Source organism: Eriocheir sinensis, chromosome 45 (genome assembly GCF_024679095.1).
Source record: "Eriocheir sinensis breed Jianghai 21 chromosome 45, ASM2467909v1, whole genome shotgun sequence".
NCBI lineage: Eukaryota > Metazoa > Arthropoda > Malacostraca > Decapoda > Varunidae > Eriocheir > Eriocheir sinensis.
In genome coordinates, this window is record NC_066553.1 from 7419804 (window position 1) to 7428820 (window position 9017).

Consider the following 9017-nt stretch of genomic DNA (forward strand, 5'->3'; position numbering starts at 1 on the left):
ACACACACACACACACACACACACACACACACACTCACCGTTCAAGAGCCACGGTGCCTACCCAACCAATCTCTTCGCGGTTTGCAACACGACTGTCAGAGGTTGGAGGGCCGCGCGGTGGTTGTCCCCTCCTTTGCTGCCTTTGCGCCGCCGAGGTGGTTGCCACTTGCCGGGTTTGTGCCGCCACTCATGAAGGAAAATAGTGGCAGCCCGCACACAGCGCCTCCAGGTGGTGGCTTCTGCTTGAGTGTCCTTGAGATACTCATTATTACTCACAGCTAAAGATTTTAATTATATATTTTTAGCAAGTGAACGCGTAATGAGTGTAGATAGATAGATAGATGGATGGATAAGTAGATAGATAGAGATGTGTGTGTGTCAATGTGTGTGTGTGTATGTGTGTGTGTGTGTGTGTGTGTGTGTGTGTGTGTGTGTGTGTGTGTGTGTGTGTGTGTGTGTGTGTGTGTGTGTAAACAGGTAAATAAACGAATAAGATATTTTCAGTTTTCCCTCATTTTTCGTGTCTTCTACGAAATTATGTACTTTAGCTCCATAGAATAAAGTCCCTATTTGCAGCTCGGTGGCAACTAGGAGTTTCTTTTCAAATGTGCATAATGGTGGGTGAAGCAACACTTCCTGGAACACACAGGGGACGAGCGGTTCGTTTCGGTTCTTGGAGAATGTGATAGCCCCGCCTTTCCTTCGCCTCGCGGCCTTCGGGAAAATATACGTTTGACTCAAACTCCTTGGCAGGTCAGGGCTCAGTAGCAGACATGACAGCGCTATATTTTACTGACACGGCTGCTCATGACTTTTTTCTAGGACAAGTTTGGCATGCAATAGCTGTAGGATTTTCCGTACATTAGACCAATACCTTTATAAGTATCATCAGCAGTCATAGTGTATGCTCCCAACTTTACCTTTACCTATGCTACTTAGACATAAAATGAAAAAGTAATTCTCCTTAAAAATAAGCCCATGTGCAATAAATTACTGTTACAGCCATGTAGCTAATGTGTATTGCTTCAGAGGTCAAAAAGTGCGATTTGCCCCGCCTCCCCGCCACATGACAGGCAACCGCCTTTACCTTCACCAGTCCACCTTTCTGGGCCGTCCCTCCCTTCATTGGGCGTGGATGTGATGATTTTGCAGAAGTGAGTATTGTCCGCCTTTAGGTTACTCAAGAGCCTGCAGGAAACATAAGCAGATCGTTTTACTCCTTATTAACAACTTTTCTGACGTCAATGTTGTGGGAATGGTAAAATAACGAATATCCAGCAGCGATGTACCTTCTACAATGGTCAAATTCTAAAAGTTTATAATCAGAATGGTTTCACTATATAATCAGTGTGGTATGATTAGAGAGAGAGAGAGAGAGAGATATTAATTCTATCCACTCATAAGCTAACGACTCCACTCTGCATTATTCAACTTCTTTCAAAAGAAGGCCATCCCAACAGGAAGTACAAGACTCCAGACTGGAAGCTGCAGAACACTTAACCTCAGACCTTGCTATCATTTCGGATTGGGGTAAAAGGGACCTTGTGTCCTTCAATGCCTCAAAAACGCTATTTCTCCACCTATCAACTCGACACAATCTTCCAAACACCTATCCCCTATTCTTCGACAACACTCAGCTGTCACCTTCTTCAACACTAAATATCCACGGTCTATCCTTAACTAAAATCTCAAATGGTAACTTCACATCTCCTCTCTTACTAAATCAGTTTCCTGAACGTTCGGCGTTCTGTATCGTCTCCGCCAGTTCTTCTCCCCAGCACAGATGCCTTCTTTATATAAGGCCCTTGTCCGCCCTCTTAAGGAGTATGCATCTCACGTGTGGAGGGCTCCACTCACACAGCTCTTCTGGACAGAGTGGGGTCTAAGGCTCTTCATCTCATCAGCTCTCCTCCTTTGACAGACAGCCTTCTACCTCTTAAATGCCACCGCAATGTTGCATCTCTTTCTATCTTCTATCGATATTTTCATGCTGACTGCTCTTCTGAACTTGCTAAATTCATGCCTCCCCCCCCTCCCGCGGCCCCACTCCACACGACTTTCTGCTAATGCTCATCCCTATACTTTCCAAATCCCTTATGCAAGAGTTAGCCAGTATCTCAATTCTTTCATCACCTTCACTGGTAAACTCTGGAACAGCCTTCCTTCGTCTGTATTTTCTCCTACCTATGACGACATCTTTCAAGAAGTGTATCAAGACACCTCTCCACCCGAAATTGACCTCCCTTTTGGCCACTCTTTACTAATCGCTAAATGAGAACAACAGTTAGCGGACTTTTTTCTACATCTTTTTGTTGCCCTTGAGTTGCTCTCTGTGCTGTGTGTGTATATATATATATATATATATATATATATATATATATATATATATATATATATATATATATATATATATATATATATATATATATATATATATATATATATATATATATATATATATATATATATATATATATATATATATATATATATATATATATATATATATATATATATATATGTAAATATATATATATATATATATATATATATATATATATATATATAGATATATATATATATATATATATATATATATATATATATGTATATATATATATGGATGATGATGATATAGATAGATATATATATATATATATATATATATATATATATAGATATATATATAGATATAGATATAGATAGAGATATATAGATATATAGATAGATAGATATAGATATATATAGATATATATAGATATATATAGATATATATAGATATATATATATATATATATATATATATATATATATATATATATATATATATAGATATATATTTAAATATATATATATATATATATATATATATATATATATATATATATATATATATATATATATATATAGATAGATAGATAGATAGATAGATAGATAGATAGATAGATAGATAGATATAGATATAGATAGATAGACAGACAGATAGATAGATTGATAGATAGATAGATAGATAGATAGATATAGATATATGATATCAAAAAAACTATTAAGCTAACTTTTTCAGCAGTGACTGTACATTCTGGTGTTACATAAGCGAGTCTGTTTCACCCTTACCCTTTAGCCGACCGCCGAGGAGCGTTGACTTCGCTAGCCACTCGCTCGGGAGGGTCCGCGTACTCTTGCAGAGACGTGCTGAGGAGGCGACCCGCGCTGAGCTGCAGGGACCCTCGTCGCCGTGTGTGGCATATCCTTAAGTATTAGGAAAAAATTGCAGACAGTGTCCTTGCATATATATTAGAATAACATTTGGTTACGTGTCATTAACCCACGGCCTGCATGCTGAACTCATGATTAATAAACAGAACATTCCCGAAAAAAGCTCCTTTTTGAGTTCAGAGGGCTGATTTATGGGTACGTCCCGGGCCTCACACACCAAACACTTTTATCCGCATTCTTCAAGTTCGACAGTAACTGCTCCTGTCAGCAAAATAAAAAAAAAAAAAAAATCGTGGTGTGAGTGACTTGAGCCGAAGCTTGCCGGGTGACATGCAGAGGTGGTATCCACTGCTGTGGAGCGCTATGGTGTGTGTGTGTGTCTAATGGTCTAATGGTCTAATTGCGCCCTGTTCTTGCGACCCCCTGAGTGAGCTTTGAAACTCATTGGATGGATCTTCGAGTACGGCTGGAGCCTCAAATCACACCCACCCACACACAAATACGGGAAGTGGGAAACAGCCCACGACTAACACCCGGTACCCATTCGCTGCTGCAGAAAAGGGGTCATGGATTAAGAAAGACTACCCATCTCTCTTCACTCCACCAGGGAATCGAACGCGGAACCTCTCGTTTGTGGGGCTGGAGTGCTAACCACTGCACTACGAGCTCCGTAGCATTGTATATCAAGTAGACATTTGATTCATCAGTGCAAACACGAAGCTAATGACCTTGCAAAGTAGGGAAGATTAAATACGTTAATGCGAATGATAACCTTTTTTTTCTGATCCCGCGTTCGCCGCGTTCTGGATGATGCGGGTTCGAATCCATCGCTACCACCTGGGATTTTTCAGTCACCGGTGAGTGGCCTAAGACTGTTCACATGCTGTCCTGAAGACCACCCATCAACCCAGTCTCTAGAGGAGCTGTCCAAGTGAAATCGAGAATGAGCTGCGGGGGGCAGCATGAACCAAGAATAGATGGCGCCACTATAAACACTTGCTTGCGTAGGCGGTGGCCGAAGTGGTAGCGTACTGGGCCCACATTCACCGCGTGATGGACGACGCGGGTTCGAATCCCCACGCTACCACTCGGATTTTTCGGTCACCGCCGAGTGGCTTAAAACTACCCACATGCTGTCCTGAAGACCACCCATCAACCCGGACTCGAGAGGAAGCCGTCCAAGCGAATCAAGAACGAGTTCCGGGGGGCAGCATGAGCCAATGCAAGATGGCGCCACTATAAACACTCGCCTGCGCCAGAACGGGCTGGGCCGACCATCAGGCCCCACCTGGAAGAAGCCTTGGGCCGACCATCAGGCCCCACCGGGAAGATGCCTACTGGCGCAATAGGCAACAACGTAAAAAAAAAAATGATGGGCTCGGGAATACCACCAGGACCCTAAAGAAAGGCTGTCGGTACTATTGGCCAGGACGTAATAAAAACAAAAATATATAATGTTACTTGTGTTGCACAAACTCAAGTGGCTCGCTAGCTCACAACGACATGAAAACAGGCTTCACAGAGCCACCAAAAACCTGATACACAAACCTGGCGATGAAAAAAAAAAAGGAAAAAAATAGTCACATTCTCTAGTCAACACTTTGTGCACTGCGCCGATAAAAAAAAAAAAAAAAAATTGTCCCTGTTTCTCTGTTGTTTTTTTGTTCTTGTGTATTATTTGTTTGTTTGTTTATTATTTGTTTGTGTGTGTGTGTGTGTGTGTGTGTGTGTGTGTGTGTGTGTGTGCGCAGCAGTGGGCCGCAGACTACAGGCCATAGCAACAGCCGTCTCTGCCTCTGGGTTTTCCCGTAACCTTCGTTCACTTGTCTCCTCCATCCTCCTCGTCCCTCCCGGCCTACCCCTGCTTATTTTCCTCTCCTTACTCTTTTTCCTCCCCTTTTTTCCTCCTTTACCTGCCTTTTCTCCTCCTCCTCCTCCTCCTCCTCCTCTACCACCATAACCCAAAAAATCTGCGTTAGTGTATACCTGTTACATAAAACACATACTAGCAATAGTAGGGTATCACGAGTAATATATCGTTTCCTTTGGGTGATACCTATAAATCGATGTTTGATGTGTATAACTAAAAAGATTAGTGGCGAGTGACAGAGGCTGGAGGGAGGATGATACGTAATTAGATCAAGGACTCTAACACCTTACACACGACTCCAACCTTTAATACCAGAAACGTTCGCTTATCCTTTCCCAGGTCACCCATCAATGTAGGTAAGGCAAATTTTGAGTCATACGATTGACTGCGCGTAGCATCGGTGCTCATCTCCGTCTCACTGGCCCCTGAGCCTATATTGGGTAGGAACCCATTACCCCAAGGCACGGGGGAAGCATGCAACCAGGGTTACCTCACTTTACCTTCCCCAGGTTTCTTCAGGTACTCATTTCTCGACCAGCCTGAGCTAGGGGATGAACAGCTGGGTGAGCAGGGCGCCGACTGCTCAGGCCGGAATCGAACCCGGACCCGAGAATTCGCAGTTAAGTGTGCAAAGCATTATACCACGGAGGCGCAAACAGACCTACTAAATATCATAAGCCTTCACAAATCGCCTGTCTCTGAGCTTAATCATTGTCATCATCATCAGGCATCCCTCGTCTATTGCAGGACAAACGCTTTTCCCAACGTTTTCCTCGGCTCTGTCTGATGGCAATACATACATCCTGCTCCTACAAAAATTCTGATTTCATCGCTCCACTTGATTTTGCGCCGCCCTGAATTTCGTCTTCTCCGGGTTACTACGGTTACTTTGGTTGATCATCTGTTACCATATACTGCAAGATATGATTTACTCAAGCCCATTTCTTATTCTCGGAGGGCTGTGAAAGTCTCTTGTGCTATTGGGGTCTTAAAGAAATCGTATTCTAAATCGTCAGTGGAATATCTTCAACCTTTGTCTGTTCCCTGATCCTCAGAACATCTTTAACCTTTATTTACTTCGTATTCCATGGTGGTCGCTTCCTCCTTTATAGCCCTGCACCCCGCTCCCTCTTCTCGCTGGCGGCGAAAAGAGGGATTTCCACACACCTCTAAAGTAGCCTCGCAAGGTCACCGCGGATAATAACCAGCACCGTCATGAAGTAGCATTCACGTTATATCCTATTTCTTGTTTGTTTCACTTACACCATTTTGGGGTTATAGTGTTTTTGACGTGTCAGATAGTTTTATTCCGTGTGTTCAGGTTTGCGGGTTTTTTTCTTTCTCTTTTTTTCCTGCACATGAACCGCTACGCACGGCTGGAGGCTGACAGGAAGTAAAATATGAGCGGTGCGAGTGTGCCGAGGCGTGGAGGAGGAAGGAGAAGAAGGATAAGGGTAAAAAAAAAGTAGTTGCAGATCATTCTGAATCGGGAGAGTGATAATGAAAAGAAGAAAGGAAAGAAAAAAAAAGAAAGGAAAAAATACTGAAAGATAAAGAAGAATATAAAGAATATGAATTAGGAAAGAAAGAATATAAAGCATAAGAATAGGAAAGAGAGAGAAAGAAATAAAAAAACGGAATAAGGAAAGAAAGAAGGAAAGAAAGCAAAGAATGAAGCAAAGAAAAGAAGATTAGGAAAGAATAGGAACTAGGGAAGAAACAAGCTAAGGAATAGAGTAGGAAAGAGATAGAATACAAATGTTGCACAGCGGAATCGGTCCTGACAAGAAAAGTGTGATGCAGTAGGTACGAAGGGACTTTCAGAGTCATCACGAGGCACACCGGCAATCGACCAAGAGGATTTACACACAGAAATAGCGTCGAGGGAATTCAGTTCAGCTTAACGATTTCACTCATGTCTATATTTTCTTACCATACCTAACAGACTCGCTCGTAGAGAAAACAACCACAGGAAAAGATTACTGCAAGAGAGGTCATTGATCCTTCTCAAGTCTTAATTTGTTGAGGCGTTGGTGGCCCTTGCTGGCGTACCCCCACCACGCCCACCACCCCGGGGCCACCTGCCAGCTGCACAATGGTATACATGCAGCTGCTATGTGTACTGATCCACTGAATTGCCATTTGGAGCTAGTATCCACAGGTTCATGTTCCCAAAAGTTAGCACTGTGTACAATTTCAGTATACATGAAGCTGTTATGGGTGAACTGGACCTTTAAATTGTCGAGTATAATTGATCTGCAGTTCCAAAGGCCAAAATGTCAGTATGTATAGTGTGTATCATTAGAAACATGTGTGAACCCACATCTGGTTCTTCCTCCATCTTGAAAGTTCCATCACCCGAAACGGATGAGAGGTGCACTCAAGAGAGAATAAAAAAACGTCGACTAACACAAACTATTCACTAAAAGGAAAATACTGTAAAGAAAAGAGAAAATAAAATATCACCGTGCATCTGGCTTTTGATTCGGCTCAGTGAAGAAAGGTACAGGCTTATTCCGGCCTTTTTTTGCAGTGTAGGGCCATTACGTCGGTACTCGAAGGCCGGTATCTCAAGGCTCCAGTCCGTTTTTATTTTTTCTCTCAAGTCTATGGCGCCACTGGTTGGTCCCAGCTGGTTATGAGGCAGGTAAGTGTATTATAGTAGCGCCATCCTGCTTGGTTCATGCTGTCCCCCGGAGTTCATTTTTTATCCACTTTAGAGAGTTAATCTAGAGTCCGTGATGGAAGGTGGTCTTCAGGACATCAGGCGGATAGTGTTAGGCCTCGCGTCGATGACTGAAAATTGTCAACTTGCAGCGGCGAGCGGTAGTTGTTAGCCATGCACTCAGCCACCGCCTCGATCCCCACTATTGATCATTGGGCGGTTTGTTTTTTTATAGTATGGGCGCAATATTGTGGTCAGCCATAGCCTGTTTGGCGAGACAGGATATTTATTACGACACATGACCTTGATTTTTTATCTGTACCCATCGCTGCCGCTGCTCCGCCCGACCGGGAGCGCTGACGAAATGAGAGTCGATAGATATGTTGGGTGTATTCTGCCATACGATGGTCGTTGAACATAATCGCCCGTTGGTCACACTACCGCTGGAAAAGCTATGATATTATGATGATAGGGAAAACTTCTTCCCCTTCCCAAGAGGCATCCTAAATTAAACGATGACAAAAAGATTAAGGCTGTAAATATAAGACACCTCTTTAAGGATATATAAAAATATAAAAATGTGTATGTGCTTATATTTTAACCCACTGGCAAAAACAACCATAAAATAACCATAATTTTGGGATCCACTTCTTGTCGTTGAACATATATAGCAAGTGTTAATCTCCCATCTTCCCTGATTAAAATGCTTTTTAAATGAAAGAAATCGGCCCAAAAATAAGGGTAGAGTTACATTTAGAGCATAAGGAATTTAACATGGGATTCGAGATTTTACAACTCCCCCATCAGTGCTTGGCTTGCATCTCTTGGTACTGACAACCTCACGTATTGTGCAAGTAACAAACATTAACTAACGCATCACTGTATTTCTTTAACTTTGAAATAAAATAAAGAAAAACTTCAAAGAAAAATCAGTAAGGAAAATGTTCGCAGAATAACAAAACGAGAAACACTGAATGGTTCGATTAGGACAGATATCCGTAGAGGAGCCTCGCTACGCCCAGCTACAAATCGATCCGCGGGTCCAGGATCGAATCTCGGCCAGGGCAGACGGCGTACAGCCCTTTCACCTGTTCTTCTGGTCGATAAATGGGTGCCTGTGAAAACCTGGGGAAGTTGAAGGAAGTGTTGGTCGAGCTTGTTTTTAAAGGAGTCAATCGTGTTACACTGGACCACTGAATTAAGGTGGAAGCTTGTTCCATTCTCGCACTACAACATTGGTGAAGAAAAATTTGGTGCAGTCTGAAT

The 9017-nt window shown here is 42.4% G+C and overlaps 1 protein-coding gene across 1 annotated transcript in view; it reads right to left on the reverse strand.

The window, feature by feature from the left end:
* The window catches only part of LOC126980691 (chorion peroxidase-like), a 21410-nt gene extending 21205 nt beyond the window's left edge, over positions 1 to 205 (reverse strand). Inside the window, exon 1 of the mRNA XM_050830828.1 lies at positions 39 to 205. The gene's annotated coding sequence lies outside the window, so the exon portion shown is untranslated. The remainder of the gene's footprint in view (positions 1 to 38) is intronic.
* Positions 206 to 9017: the final 8812 nt, after the last annotated feature.